Raw genomic sequence first — 16628 nt, 5'->3', positions numbered from 1 at the left:
CTCTTTTATCTCTTTTTCTTTAGTTTTATATGTCATTTCTCTAGTTTGTGCTTTTTTTTAGTTGTTTTTCCCGTTTTCTTGAATTTCTTGGTTTATTACGCCTTTTCTCTTTTATTTGTTTGTTTTCCTTTGATTTCAGGCGAAAGGTGATGTCCAAGGATCTCCATGGATTTTTCTCGGGACTTATAAAGCTCAAGATGCGAGCCAGTCTCTCCCTTTTGAAGCTTAAAAGTTGAGGTGTGCAAGCTCCAAGCCTTCTAAGCCGCGCTATCAAGCTTCGTGGGCGTAAAAAGTGGTGTTGAACCCACCGTGGGAGCATTTGGAAACTGCCACCCCCAGTGTTTATCAACTCGTGGGCGCCTTGCTCCAAGGCGTGGACGCATGAGAGAGAGCTTCCCTGCTCCAAGGCGTGGGCGCCCACGAGGCTGGCGCGGGTGCGCAACCCCTGTTCCCCCGTTTCGTACCCATTTCTTCGCGGCCGCGCAATATGAGGAGAGGCCGAGCATGTACATTTTCTTTTTTGACGTCTAACTAACTTATCCTTTGTTAGTTTTACTATATATAGATTTTCTTCCTTTTTAGAGAGTATTGTATTAAGAATAGAAATTGAATTAGATTTTTAGAGTGAGAAGTAAAGCTGGGCGTGGGCCGGGTCAGCACGCGGGCGGCCCGGGCACGGCACGAGGATGGCCCGGCACGGCACGGCCCGCCGGCAGGCCCGGCCCGGCACGATGGCACGCCCCTCGTGCCTCGTGCGGGCTGCGGTTAAAAAAAACCAAAAAACAGCCCGGCACGGCACGAGCCCGGCCAATAGCCCGCAGGCACGGCCCGCAGGCACGGCCCGCAGGCACGGCCCGCAGGCACGGCCCGCAGGCACGGCCCGCAGGCACGGCCCGCGGGCTAACGGCTATAAGGCTGGTTGTGTTTTCCCTCCAACGGCCATAAACGGCCATAAACGGCTATAAACGGCTATATTTTCACCTATAAATACCACCCTAAACTTCCAATTCTTTCCACAACTCAACTTCTCATCTCATTCTCTTACTCTCTTATTCTCATAATCTCATTATTCTCATATATTATAATTTATAAATTATAATCTCTTAATATTTCTTAATCTCTTATTCTCTTATAAATTTTACATTTTTAATATTATTAGTCTACTACCAAAAAAAAAAAAAAATACTTTGTTATATTTACATTCGGGAAATTATAATTTCGGGAAATTATAAATTCGAGAAATTATAAATTTGGGAAAGCGTTGAAGCGTCGTTGTAAGATCTAACTCAACTTTATTTTAATTTGTTATTGTTATTGTTATTATTATTGTTGTTATTATTATTATTATTATTATTATTATTATTATTATTATTATTATTATTATTATTATTATTGTATACTTGGAACTACTTAATTACATAAAAACTAATTTCTATTTTAATTGTGGGTTATTTGGATTGTTGAAATCTGTCTAAGGCGGGATTTGGGCTCTGGACAACGTCGATCCTAACCATAACCTACCTGGGATCTCATTGATTTAGATAATCTACTATTATTATAATTATTTTTGAAAATTTATTAACTTACTAATTAAGTAATAATTAAGAAAAAAAACTTACTTATACTTGTTAATTGTTATAATTTGTTACTTTGTTAGTGTTATAAACTTATAATTGTTAATTTGTTATAATTGTTAATATTGTTGTTAATTATTATTTATTAGTTAATAATCTTAATTAATCATGGCATCAAACCCGAACCAATCCTCCTCTAAAAAAGCCAAATCTAAACGACCATTGGAAGGCTCTTCTATGCCCCCCCCTACAATGCAAATCCCTACTATGCAAATCCCTACAATGGCCACCACCCACCCCGGGTTTTCTACCGGTTTTCCCACCGGATTAGATCAACAAGGGACATTCCAACCATGGCAAAGCACCCAATCTCCACCTTATTATGCCTCCGCACATGATATGCCTTTTGAATTTAACTATCAAACAACTCAAGCAAGCAACACACAACCTGCCGGCTCTAGTGACCCATCCGTCCAAAATACTATTCCCCCATCTGATAACCCATTCATTGAATGGTACACCGAAGAAGAAATGACCCTTTTGAAAAACCGAAAGAGTAAATGTTGGCAATATTTCTTGTTAAGTAGAGATGGTGAAAAAGCCAAGTGTAAAACTTGTGGTAATATTTATTCGGCTCCAGCCAAAGGCGGTACGGGGCACCTAAACCGACACAGTGAAAAATGTGGTGCCCCAAGTACTGACCCAACTCAACCAAAAATTTCTCAATTCCATCCTTATGGCTTCACTTACAATTATGAGAGAGATAGGGATGAACTTGGGAGAATGATAGTCCAAGCCGAACAACCTTTTCTTTTTGCTGAAAGTGATCCGTTTAACAATTACATTAAACGAGCACTACAACCCCAACACAAAAAAATCTCCCGAAAAACCGTTAAAACAGCTGCCATGAAAACTTACTTAGAATACAAAATGAAATTAATTGAAGAACTTAAAACTCTTACTTCAAGAGTTTCTATAACTTCTGATGCATGGGATGGTGGTTATGGTTTACATTATTTGTGTGTTACTTGTCATTGGGTTGATAGTGAATGGTTATTGCAAAAACGTATTATTTATTTCAAATTGCTTGAATACCCCCATACGGCCTTTAATATTTCTAATTGTATTATGAGTGCTCTTGATGAATATTGTCTTAGGGACAAAATCATGTCCATGACGTTTGATAATGCAACATCCATGACAGCTAGTGCTAATCTAATTAAACCAAACTTGCATAATGTCATAATGGATGGAGATGCATTACATATTAGATGCATTTGTCATGTTTTAAACTTGTGTGTTAAGGATGGACAAGAAGCAATTGGTCCATACTATTCCAAAATTCGAAATGCTGTTTTGTCTATTATGTCTTCTAGCAGTAGGTATCAGGAATGGAGGCGATATCTTAAGCAAAATAAGATAAAGCCTATTAGAATTAAAACGGATTGTCCAACTAGGTGGAACTCCACCTATGACATGTTGAGTCAGGCACTTTCGTATAGAGTTCCATTTTCATTGTTTTACAATAATAAGTATCCACAATTCATGATAGCAGACTCCGATTGGGATAATTGTGAAAAATATATGCAATTTTTACAATTATTATATAGTATGACTCACTGTTTTTCTTCTGTTTATGTTCCTTGCATTCATTCTTTCCTTCAAAATGCATGTTTATTTGCTCAACTTCTTTATGAACATCGATCACAACAAGATTACAATGATTATGTTCCACAAATGGAGGCTAAATGGCGTAAATATTACACTAAGCTTCCTATGGTTTATATGTTTGCTTCTATTTTAGATCCTAGATCAAAGTATGATGGCACATTTATGCTAATTGATATTTACTATGAATGCATGCAACTCGGTGATGGTGTCGAACAATATAAAAATCATGTGAAAGATAAATTTTTTGAGTTATATAGAGTTTATGAATCTAAATATGGAACCGTCACTCATTTTGCCCCTTCTCAAACATCCAAAAGCGTAAGTAAAACGGGCAAAAGTTTGGCGGCCCAAGCTGCTAACATGTTATCTAAGTTTTCAGGTAGTGGATCATCATCAAGGCGAACACAAAGCGATGTTTCGGAGTTGCAAATGTACTTAAACTACGACTTCATGAAAGGCTTGGACGAAGATTCGAGGTTGGGGATGGACATCCTAGATTGGTGGAAATCCCAAAGCACAAAGCATCCAATTTTGGCGGCAATGGCACGTGATATTTTCAGCATCCAAGCCTCCTCCGTTGCCTCGGAACGAGCTTTTAGTGCTTCGGGAAGGGTTCTAGACGATAGAAGAACAAGTTTGAAGCCCGAAACACTAGAAATGTGTGTTTGCTTGAAGGATTGGATGGATGCCCAAGAACGCATCCAAGATCGTACTTTTACGGCCAACGACAACATCGATGGTTCCGATCGTTCTGGTTCAACTAGCTCCTCCGCATTAGCTAGTGAACATGAAGCCGAAGATGAAGACGAAGAAGATAATGAAGACCTTGATTGAAGATTACCAACAACTCGAGAATTAATATTAATTAGCGAAAATTCTAGTATTTCCTATGTACTCTATTAATTAGTGAAAATGTTAGTATATCCTATGTTGGCTATGTACTCTATTAACATTAGCCGTATAATAAAATAACAAAATAAGTTATTCATCAATTATTGTTAGTTGTACACTTGTACTTCATATTATCTTTTACTTAATAAATTTTTATGAATGAATTTTTTCAACTTTTAATTTTATGGAATATGTTATATTGTTATTTAATTTTTGTCTAATACTTATATAGTTATATGAATAATATGATATATAGTAAATTATGAATGAACAATAAATATTAATATAATTTAAACAATATTTAATATAACTTAACTCCATAAAAAATTTAATAATTATTATATTCAAATATTAAATTGTATAATTATTCAATTCAATTTTTTCTTTCATAAAAAAAATTCAAGTTTTTTTAAAGTTTTTTTTAATTTTTTTTTTTAAAAAAAAAAAAGAAAAAAGGGTAAGCCGTGGCCCGTGGGCCGGCACGGCCCGCCTCCACCGTGGGCCGGCACGGTGGCCGGCACGACGGGCGGCCCGGCACGGCACGACCGGCACGGTGGGCCGTGCCGTGCCGTGGACAGGGATGCTTGAAGGCAGGCCCGGCACGGCACGGCCCGCCTCCACCGTGGGCCGTGCCAGGCCCGGCACGACACTGTACCAGGCCCGCCTAGGCACGGCCCACGGCAGGCCCGGCACGGCACGTGCCCAGCACTAGTGAGAAGCTCAAATTGGGGAAACTTTGGTTCTTAGATTCTAGAGAGAGAAACTTGGTGATTTGATGATTGCAAACTTCTAATCTTCACCCTCTTTGATTTTGATCAAAGTTTTGTAAGAATTCTTTACTCTGTAATTCAATTTAGTGTTTGATTCTTGATATTTGGTTGGATTTCTTAGTTGAGTGTTTGATTTGATTTTTGATAATTTGAATACAATGTTAATGATTTGATGATTTGTTTATTAGTTTTTCTATCCAATTAATGTGTACTGAGTATATTTCTTGCTAGGGATGTGGTGAAGCATGTATGAATGATAATTCATAGCTAATTGGGGGGATTTTGATTGATTTAATATTGTGATTTAATTGGTTGGTAGAAATTGTGCATATGTTTGACATCTTGAGGAGTGACCAACCTTAATTATCAAGCTAGATTGCATTATAGTTTTCATTGATACGACACATTGATTTGGAAGCTACTCTTATCGATTGAACTTGACTCGTGATGTTCCTATGTTAGTCATTTGTAGAGACCACTAGTTTGACACCTAAGAAATAGCTTTTCGGGTGCTTTTGATTGCAATTACTACTTTCCCTCGCATTATTCGATTGATTGATGTCCTATCCAATAAGAATGTTTATCGTGAATGCATGTGGATCCTAATTCCCTAGTATCTTTGATATTGTTTTTAATATTCAAATTGTAGTGTTATAGTTCTTGCATTAGACCAAACCGATTTGCTTAGACTTTGGAATAGCTTGACTTAAGACCATAGAACTTACCTCCATTCCTTTGGGTTTGACTCGGACTTACCCTAATACTAGGAGCATGTTTGGTTATAAATTTTGTTTGATTGAGGGAGTTTTAGAATCCAACGACCTAGAATTTCCCTTCGTCAAAATGGCGCCGTTGCTGGGGAATGACATGGTTATTTGTTATAGATGATTGATTCTATTCCATCTTACTTGAAAAATACAAAAAGATTTTCTTTCTTTTATGCTACATTTGTAGCCGTGCTACTAACCTTTTCTTTGAGATTGTATGCGTAGATCTTGTGTTCGTTCTCTATTTCCCTTCAATCCTGAAATTGAAAGGACAATCACAAAGTTGAGAGTTGTTAGACGTTCTCCAAGGAAAGAAGAAAAGGAAGTCATCATGGGAGATAACCAAATAGTGGAATTAAAGGATTTGGGAGTTTCGGGAGCCTATAGGTTATGAGAGCGGGATTGCTCCACCTACGACACCGACAAAAGACTTTGAGATTAGACCAGAAATGATTACATTGATTGAAAGGTGTCAATTTAGTGGAGCCAAGCATGAGAGTCCCCTCAACCATCTCAAGGAATTTGAGAAGTATTGCAATACCATAAAGGTGAATGGGGTTTCTCAAGAGTTTATTCGCCTTAAGCTTTTCCCTTTTTCTCTCATTGGACATGTATTGAGTGGTTAGACAAGGAGGTGAAACCAAACTCCTTGAGGACATGGGATGAGGTGACGAAAGAGTTTTTATCTTGGTTGTATTCTTAAAAGAAAACGGCCGAAGCAAGAGCTCTCATTTAAAGCTTCAAGAAAAAATCTAATGCAAGTCTTTATGAGGCATGGGAGAGGTACAAGGAATACCAAAGAGAGTGCCCACACCATGGGATTCCTACCTATCAAGTCATCCAAATCTTCTATTGCGGTCTAAGCCCTCAAGGAAAATCTTGCCTTGATGCGGGAGCCGGAGGACCAATAATGAACAAGATGGAAGAGGAAGTGGTGGATATCATTGAAGATATGGTGAGGCATTATATGGATTGGCAAGATGGTGATCTTGAAAAAACAAGAAAAAGTGGTACTTCGGTGTACTCGATCAATCACATCAATGCCATCAACAACTTGTTCTCACAAATCTCGGAATTAGGGAAGGTAATGACCTCCATCAAAGCCAAACTTGAGAGTCCTTCATTTCAAGCACCTATTCTTCCCTCCAAAAATAAGGGGAGAGGTACATTTCCTAACTCTAATCCCCTTCCCTCTTCTAGCAACATGTCTAGTAGCTATATGTTTTGTCATATATGTGATTCATATGATCATGATGCTTCTAATTGTCCTAATGCTTCTTTTGATGGATGTGATGACTATGTTGGAAATGAGAATGAACATGTGAATTATGTGTCTAATAACAATGTTGGACCTAGATTTGATAGTAAAAGGAATAATGAGAATAGGAACTATCATCATAATGGGAATTTTGATAATTATAACCACAATGGGGGTTATAGAAACAAAGGAAACCAAGGTTTCCGCGGAAACTATAACCACCAAGGTTATGATGGTCAAAACCAAGGCCAAGGATATGGGAACCATAATAAAAAAATATGGTAATCACAACCAAAATAACCAAAATCAAGGTCGGGGCAATTGGGGTAAACAAAATCGGGGCAATTTTCAAAATAACAATCAAAGGGGTCCCCCACCCGGTTTCACTCCAAAGGCTCAAGGCCAAAGTGATAGCTCCTATGCCCAACCATCTTCTTCTAGAGGTAGTTTAGAGGACGTCATTGAAAATCAAATCAAGGTGTTGAACACTTACATGTCATCAAGTGACAAAAAGTTTAATGACATGATGGCTCATAGTAAAATGTTGGAGAATCAAATTTCTCAATTGGTCAATGTTTTAAAAGAGCATGCAAGCCCTTCTTCTCTACCATCTCAAGGTTTAGTTCCTAAGAGACCAATAAATTCCATAGTGACAAGGAGCGGTAGGATTCTTGAGGATAGAGTGCCTAAGAAGAGTGAGGCTAAGGAGAGTCCTAAGGAATTTTTGGTTGAGGATGAGGAAGGAAAAAGTTCTTTGAGTGAGGATTTAGGTGAGAAACTGTAGACACCCAAAAGTGTCTCCCCAAAACCAAAACCAGTGATGAATACCTTTTGCGTCGAATCATAATCGAATTAGGTGAAAGCGTGAAAGGTCAAGTGTTGCGGTTGGTTTTTTATTAAAAATTCTTTCTTTCTGTTTTCAAAACAACTCTATTTTATGAAAATAGCCAATCCAGTTTAGTTTGGTCCACGACAAGGGTCCAATAATAGTGTAGTTGGATGGGGCTTGTAAAGAGCTTTCCAACGATATATAAGCCCAATTCCGATGAATAATGAGGAAGTTATGGCCAAAATACTAAACTGGGTCCGGTTTGATCTTTACATACGGCCCAATGATCTAGGGGAGGTCCCAATGTTAATTATTATTCTTAGAGTTATTAGAATTAATTATAGTCTTCTAGAATTCTTTAGAGGGTTCTCTTTAGTCCTAATAGAATTAGAATTAATAATTATATTTTGATAAGTTTTATTTAGAATAAAATATTATTTTATGAAAAATACGATTTCGGTTTTCATATGGACTTTACAAATCAATTTTGATTTGTAATTGGACTCCGTGTTTGAAAGCGCGTAGGAATCCAGACTGTCGCCAAACGACAGGATTGTCGCCACGCGACAGACCCTGTCGCTTGGCAATAAGGTCAGTTTTGCAGCGACAGAGTGAAGTTTTATTCCTTATCAAATTCTACCTATTTCCGGACTGTTTTCTTATAAATAGGGTCCTGAACCTCCGTTTTTCATCATCTACAATTATCAATTCTCATCATCAGTCATAAATTCTCTCTATGCTCTCATCTCTTTAGCTTTTCACAAACAAAATTCCGCATTCACGAGATCTAGACACACCTAGCCAAGTTCAAAGTTGCCTTCGCCCTAGACGTGAAAGGTTATAATTTCTGAGGGTTTGGTCCCAAATCTCTATTTCAATTATTTGATTTAATTGTTTTGATTTATATTTTCCTTGAAGTTACTAACGCGTGTATTTTGTTATTAGAAAGAGGTACGAGGCATCAAAGTATGTAGTCTTATTGCTCTATTCTTGTAGAAAGCATGTTTATTATTTATTAATTCCTAGCATCATGTTAGGATGTTATTATTGCTTTCTAGTATCATGTTTAGGGTGCTTCCTATGCTTTTTAATATCATATCAATATCATGTTAGTATCATGTTTAGGGTGCTTCCTATGCTTTTTAATATCATATCAATATCATGTTAGTATCATGCTAGGGCTAAAGCTTTGATTTTTATTGCTTAGTGACATGATAGGATTTGTTATTAATCTTGTTAGTATCATGCCTAGGATCTTGCTATTATTATGCTTTAACATGATTATTTTAATTATGATTGTAATTATGATTATAATTATGATTATAATTATGATTATTGTGATTATCATGTTGCTTGATGCTTATTTATTGTTATTGCTTGATCACGCCTTTTATGCATGTTTAAAGGGAATTTGTACTTGTAATCACGCTTAATAAGATAATTAATAATCTTGTTTAGGGCTAATATGATTATAATTCAAGTGATCACCAATAATAGTTTTTTTTGTGCATTAAATTCAACCAACATGAATTAAACAGGTTTAGGGTTAATCTATTGATTGCATGTTAGTCAGAAAGCGCACATGAATACGAGAAGAATGAAGTAGAGGCCTATTTAGGGAAGGTTCAATCTCTTTTAGGTTGGATTTGTACCTTCATCCCCGAACCCTATTTGGTTCAAGACCTTTTGGATTTGATGATCTCATGGATCGTTAAGGGGTGTAATCTTCACCTTGTGAACGGTTTACAAGTTCCTCCTAAAACTTGTTGGCGACTCTTTTTCTCTCTTTTCTTTCCCTTTGGACGCTACCATGCTTAAGTGTATGATCACAGTGGGGTTCAAGTTTGGGATTGATGGCTTGAAATATTCCCTACCGTTTTTGGCGACTCCACTGGGGAGGATTTCTATTTTAATTCCTGAAATTTATTTCGGCAATGATTTAGAATGAGTGGATGAAACTCGAAAAGTTCTAAGTATTTCATGTGCGTAAGTTTGATTAGCATTATTGTCATATGGATAAAAAAGGTCCTCATTGGATAGACCATCCGAAATGAGTCAAAAACATAGGATTTTTACACATAGGAAATTTGAGAAATATCTTTCACAACTAGAATCGAAATAATGCTGCGAAATCTGGAAAATTCTAAGAACGTAGATACCTGCTGAGGCATGTAGGAACTAGCGCCTAGAAAACAGGGCTTGTCGCCTGTAAAGTGCTTCTGTCGCCTGGCGAAAATTCTGTCGCTTGGCAACAGATGTACTTTTGCGGCGACAGTCCCTGTAGTCTGGCGCCAAGTTCTTCCAATACCGAGCCAGAACTTTGCCTTCTTGTTTTAACCATTTCTAGCACTGTTGGCTCGATTCTACTTCCTGATTGAGTTTTTCTCTCTTCTGAAACCCATATGTGTTCTACATATGGACATAACCCTCTAGAGGTTCACGCTCCATCTACCCAATAGAACGCTCCTGGCAACGACGGGTACATCCTAGTTTGTGAATCCACTAAACCGTGGAAGCAAGTTTTTAACTTGCGGGGTCCCATCCATACGAGCCAACCCTTCCAAAGGTAAGGCTTCCGCGCGATGCATTCAGACTCTTAACCATGTACCGTCTTTGTCTAACCCATATCCTGAACTTTAGAGAACTAGAGCCATGGTTAGGTTGCAAACTCATTGCATCATATTGTGAATATTTGAACTATTTGTGCATTCTTTGCTTGTGCATACCCTATATGTGCTAACCGTTTGTTTGACTTGTGTTTAAGTCTAAATAAACTAACCAAAGACTAAAGGACTTTGCTTAATTAATTAGTTAATTAATTTGGCTAATAAATATGTCTAAAATCGAGTCATAGTTCCTTTGAGTCAACTCGGATTTTTATTCACGCATACTGCACAAACGTCAACTTGTTTTGGTCATAGTCAGAGTTCTAGGATAAGTTACGAGTTGTATAACCTATGGATCTGTAGCCCCGAGTTTTATCTTTCATTTGAAGTTGGTTTCGTCCAATTCGGATTCACAGATAAAAAGTTATGACTGAAATACTACAGCCTGTCCAGTTTAGTGCACATATGTGAGGTCTTAACTTAGTCTTTGCTTGAGTCTAGTCACATAGCCTAGACACATGGTCATGAAACGAGTCTTAACATGTCACATACTCTCACTAGTGTTAGCACACACTTTATATAGTCACCATGACCATGTCTTAGGTTCATGCATGAGTCGGTTTTTTCCGTCATTTGAGTTGGGGGTACATTCTATTCCTAATTTTTTTCATATCTCTCCATCTACATCATCTTTCCATTCTCTACATACTTTTCCCATGTCACAATATTCATTCTCCCTACCTTCTTCCATCCATTGCATATTGAATAGAGTTGAGTCAAATAATTAACAACGAATATCCCTTAACTTCCCTTTCCATAGTACCTGGTCAAAGAGAGAAGAGCACTTAACCAAGACAACACTTTTGACAAAGCATCACTTTTTTATAACAAAAGGGTTGTAGTAATGGCCGGCGAAAAGGAAATTTTCTTAAGTAATATTAGTGAAAGCTCATCAAGCCTGGAAGAGGATGTTCAGGAATTACGATATATCGTTGTCACGCTTATGGGTGCAATAGAAGGACTAAGAGATTGGATAATGGTTATCTAACAGCGTTCTCATTATCAACACCATAGAGGCCATGATAACACTACCGAAGTATGTCTCGCTCTCAAAGATTGTGTTCGAGACCTCATTGATTCAAGTTTCCTTCATGTTCCTCCTCGCGACAAGAAGGCTAGGATTAGTAACGATAACAACAGTGGCTGTAAAGGAAAGAAGAACGATTATCCTTCTTCTTCCGAAAACACCTACCCTAGCAACAGTGTTGGTACTTTCGACCTTAATGAAATCTTAGCCATGGATAATCGAGGATTTAGAAAGCAACTAAGAAAGGATTTCACCCCTATTGGAATTAGCTACGATGATGCTTTCGATTGACTCCATGCAAAGAAACTCATTACTCCTATTGGACCCATTCAAGATCCCCCACTTGAGAAGAGATTGCCTAGTTGGAACCCAAATGTACGCTGCAAGTACCATCAAGGTAGGGGTCATACTACTGAGAGCTGTTGGAAGCTAAAGGAAGCAATCCAATATTTGATCGACAATAACAAGCTTCCTATACCTCCAGTCGGCAAGAAGACCGAGTGATGATAAGGCACAAGATAAGAGGCGAGCTTCAACGACAAGATTTCGTGACCTCTTTTTCTATTTCTTTTTTATTCCTTTCCCCATTAAGTCTAGCATAGGCACCGTTTTATTCTCCTTAGATTTATTTTGTAGGATCATTATTTCTTCCCCTTTTAATAAAATGAGCATTTATTTCCTTACATATGATCATCGCATTGCATCGCAAAAAAAAAAAAAAAATCCATGTCAAACTAAGCACAAGATATACCAATGATTTGAGGCACCCCTTGTAGCCACATCATATCACCTTCCACCCTTCAAATATGCAATCCTTTTTTGATAAACCACTTTGAGCCTCGTCTAACGATAGACCTTTCATTTTTCAACCCATATTTACCCAACCTTGGGATGGGATGGTGTGCAAGTTATGCAATTTTCAAAGAACGTAAGCTTGAGTGATTTTACATAAAACTCAAAAATTCAAAAAGCAAAAATGATAAAAGTGTACAAAAGGGCAAATGTTCCAATGTCATTGACATGAACATGTCTTGATATGAACACGTCTCAGATTGCGTCTCTTATCGAGTGCTCGGTACCATGCCTGAGAAACATGAATGCCAAGTGAGTGATAGACCGCATGATCGGGATTGCCCACGCTTATAAAAAAGAGATTTGAATTTGAAAAAATGATAAAGCAAAAAGAGAGAGCAAAATATAAAGAGTTAAAACACTCAAGCATCAAAATACAAAGATTCAAAAGCAAGGTTGTACACCTTGGGAGCTTACCTAGGGTATTGAGCCTTTATCCCTTTCTTCTTCAAACCTTTAGCCTAACCACGTTACAACCCTTCAAAAGACCTTTTTGAGGAATACACACTTGTGCGAGGTTCGGCTAGAGCTACGTTTGGCCTGATTCCTAACGAATACGTAGGCAACCTCACATTGGGGTGCGGCCGTAATAAAAATGCATTCACATTTACGTTCATAATTGATCATATCTAAGAATTTCCAATGCTCATCCTTTTCCACTTAGAGCTAGACTTGGGGGCTTGATCCTTACATTATTAGCCTACCCAGCCTAAGAGTCACCACCATTTGACTCTTTTCAAAATATTTTTTCACACACTTAGCAACTTGCGGCCTAACTTTAGTGTCACTTTCACACACCACACAGATACATGACCAAATAGTCTTTCCCTTAGGAACCATTCGTCATGAAATCTTAACACAACGTTAGAGCATACTTTGTCATAACAAAATCACTCATCACTCATCATTGCATCACAAAGTATGAAGTATTTAGCCTCCGCGCCTAAGATACCTAAATACTTTCATTATCGAGTCAACCAGGATAGTCTAAGATGTTACAATCCTTGTACTGTGAGAGACAACGTTAACGAAATAAGCTCATTCAACATGCACCATCAAAAACTTCGCTTCTTTCTTTTTCGGGAGAAAGTCGGTACTCTCCACAAAAATGACGGAAATTTTTTCTTTTTCGATTCGCATGATCACATTACAATGCACACACGAGTCATGTACACATTGAGTCATGTCGTGTTATCACATCGAGTTATGTTTACGCACACGAGTCGATTTGAGTACATCAAGTTACATGTCGAGTCAAGCAATACTAAGTCTTAGGTCAACCCTAAAGAAAGATAAGCAAAGTCCTATAGTCCAAAATATAAATGCAGGTACATTCCAGTGAGCAAGAACATTCTCGAATTTTTTTAAAAAACCGCAAATGAAAACCTGACTCTAGCGTCAGACGACAAGGCTGTCGCCTGGCGACAGAAGAAAAGCGCGGCGCCAGAGTCTTCCAGCAGGCGCCAGTGTGGCGACGCAATGCATGGCCCCATGTTAAATTATGCGGATCTCATACAACAATTTCGGGTTCCTTGGTATGCTAGTTAGCCCCTATAAGTAAATTGACATGATTAGTAGTCGGCTCGATTACAATCGCAGTAAGTGATTGACCTGACGACGATCATATCACTTAGCTTAAGCGCCTAAGCATTGGCTCATTACAAGCACCAAGGCATCGGTTCAAAAGCAAGCACTTATACGATAATTTTTCCAAGATTGGATTGTCATCCCCAACTGACAATATTTCCAAATATGGATTATCGCGCATCTTCTTATACAACAAATTTTCCAAGATTGGATTGCCATTCCTTCGGCAATGTTTCCAAGCATGGATTGTCGTACTCCTTCTCTATTTGGCGAGTTTTTCCAAGTTCGGATTGTCATACATTCATAAAATCTTCGACAATTTTTTCCAAGATTGGATTGTCATCTCTGGCAAAGTTTCCAAGCGTGGATTGTCGTGCTCCTTCTCTGTTTGGCAATTTTTTCCAAGTTCGGATTGTCATCTCTAGCAAGTTTTTCAAGATTGGATTGTCATACACATAGTTCCCTATGGAAAAATTTCCCAAAGGATTGTCGTAGGTCCCTACTCATCATAAATTTCGGAAAAGGTTCCTCAAACGTGGATTGTCATTCATTTCAGTAAGTGGCAAATTTTCCCGAAGTGGATTGTCGGTCGACTCTTTTTCGCAAATGTTCCAAGACGCGGATTGTCAATTGTGGCAATATTTTCCCAAAAGGATTGTCGCATAATATTGGCAAATTTCCAAGGTAGATTGCTTTCAAGAGTTATATTCCAAGATGTGGATTGTCGATCGTAGCAAAGTTCTTATGACAGATTGTTACGAGGCATTGGCAACTTTTCCCAAAATTGGATTTCGGCAAATTTTCCGAGATACGGATTGTCGCTTCATCATAGCAATATTTCCAAGGATGGATTGTTACGTGGCATTGACAACTTTCCCTAAATCGGATTGTCATACATCATACAAGAGTTGTGTTGACAACTGTTCCTGAAGAAAAGAGGATTGTCATCACCCAAAGCATCAACAGCAAAATTCAAGCAGCAAAAGTGCCGACGTACTGGCATAGCGGAAGCAAAGTTCAAGCAAACTTTAAAGGATCAACAGGCAAGTCTTCGGTGATATTCTTCGGAGTCGCAACAAATGAGGATGGCTACAAGCAGAGTTATCTTCGACAGCGTTCCCTAACTTGTGGAGAGTTGCTACAAACAACTGAAGATGGCTACAAGCAGAGTTATCTTCGATCGTGTTCCCTAGGATGTGGAAGATGGTCACAAGCGGCGGAGAATGGCTACAAGCAGAGTCATCTTCGATGAAATAGGAGGCAGCTACAAGCAGAGCGGTCTTCAACAAAATGCAAAAATCGGTTACTCTAGAGACGTGTGCTCGACGGTGCAAGATACGCGTTTCTTAACTCTTTTATCTGTTTAACTAATGCTAGTTTGCAGGTATCGGCATTACAAGAATGATTTAGGATCGCAGAACGTTCTGAATCATTCTCCGTCCCTTTCGCTACTTTGACTTTCGTTTTCGGAACTTGCGTTTCTCCAAACTCAGTCAAAGAAGTGGGGGCTTCTGTAGACACCCAAAAGTGTCTCCCCAAAACCAAACCCAGTGATGAATACCTTTTGCGTCGAATCATAATCGAATGAGGTGAAAGTGTGAAAGGTCAAGTGTTGCGGTTGGTTTTTTAATAAAAATTCTTTCTTTCTGTTTTCAAAACAACTCTATTTTATGAAACCAACCAATCCAGTTGAGTTTGGTCCACGACAAGGGTCCAATAATAGTGTAGTTGGATGGGGCTTGTAAAGAGCTTTTCAACGATAATATTATAAGCCCAATTCCGATAAATAATGAGGAAATACTAAACTGGGTCCGGTTTGATCTTTACATATGGCCCAATGATCTAGGGGAGGGCCCAATGTTAATTATTATTCCTAGAGTTATTTGAATTAATTATAGTCTTCTAGAATTCTCTAGAGGGTTCTCTTTAGTCCTAATAGAATTAGAATTAATAATTATATTTTGATAAGTTTTATTTAGAATAAAATATTATTTTATGAAAAATACGATTTCGGTTTTCATACGGACTTTACAAATCAATTTTGATTTGTAAGTGGACTCCGTGTTTGAAAGCGCGTAGGAATCCAGGCTGTCGCCACGCGACAGACCCTGTCGCTTGGCGACAAGGTCGGTTTTGCAGCGACAGAGTGGAGTTTTATTCCTTATCAAATTCTACCTATTTCCGGACTGTTTTCTTATAAATAGGGTCCTGAACCTCCGTTTTTCATCATCTACAATTATCAATTCTCATCATCAGTCATAAATTCTCTCTATGCTCTCATCTCTCTAGCTTTTTACCAACAAAATTCAGCATTCACGAGATCTAGACACACCTAACCAAGTTCGAAGTTGCCTTCGCCCTAGACGTGAAAGGTTATAATTTCTGAGGGTTTGGTCCCAAATCTCTATTTCAATTATTTGATTTAATTGTTTTGGTTTATATTTTCCTTGAAGTTACTAACGCGTGTATTTTGTTATTAGAAAGAGGTACGAGTCATCAAAGTATGTAGTCTTATTGCTCTAATCTTTTTAGAAAGCATGTTTATTATTTATTAATTCCTAGCATCATGTTAGGATGTTATTATTGCTTTCTAGTATCATGTTTAGGGTGCTTCCTATGCTTTTTAATATCATATCAATATCCTGTTAGTATCATGCTAGGGCTAAAGCTTTGATTTTTATTGCTTAGTGACATGCTAGGATTTGTTATTAATCTTGTTAGTATCATGCCTAGGAT

At 38.0% G+C, this 16628-nt stretch overlaps 1 pseudogene; it reads right to left on the bottom strand.

Moving 5' to 3' along the window:
• Positions 1-6381: 6381 nt before the first annotated feature.
• On the bottom strand, positions 6382-6495 carry LOC145590368 (small nucleolar RNA R71; annotated as a pseudogene).
• Positions 6496-16628: the final 10133 nt, after the last annotated feature.

The sequence above is a fragment of the Chenopodium album genome, chromosome 17, assembly GCF_948465745.1.
Source record: "Chenopodium album chromosome 17, dcCheAlbu1.1, whole genome shotgun sequence".
Taxonomy (NCBI): domain Eukaryota; kingdom Viridiplantae; phylum Streptophyta; class Magnoliopsida; order Caryophyllales; family Amaranthaceae; genus Chenopodium; species Chenopodium album.
The sequence above is the reverse complement of the archived record's forward strand: the minus strand, read 5'-3'. Positions and strand labels throughout refer to the sequence as shown.